Source organism: Salvelinus alpinus, chromosome 12 (assembly GCF_045679555.1).
Source record: "Salvelinus alpinus chromosome 12, SLU_Salpinus.1, whole genome shotgun sequence".
NCBI classification, from domain to species: domain Eukaryota; kingdom Metazoa; phylum Chordata; class Actinopteri; order Salmoniformes; family Salmonidae; genus Salvelinus; species Salvelinus alpinus.
This window is the reverse complement of record NC_092097.1, coordinates 23,676,421-23,676,744: the sequence shown is the minus strand read 5'-3', so window position 1 is coordinate 23,676,744 and position 324 is coordinate 23,676,421.

Sequence of the window (324 nt, the reverse complement as noted above, 5' to 3'; positions counted from 1 at the left end):
AGCTCTCTCTCTCCCTCCCCACCCTCCCTGCAGCCTAACCACTGCAGCTCTCTCTCTCTCTCTCCCTCCCCACCCTCCCTGCAGCCTAACCACTGCAGCTCTCTCTCTCTCCCTCCCCACCCTCCCTGCAGCCTAACCACTGCAGCTCTCTCTCTCCCTCCCCACCCTCCCTGCAGCCTAACCACTGCAGCTCTCTCTCTCTCCCTCCCCACCCTCCCTGCAGCCTAACCACTGTAGCTCTCTCTCTCTCCCTCCCCACCCTCCATGCAGCCTAACCACTGCAGCTCTCTCTCTCTCCCTCCCCACCCTCCCTGCAGCCTAACC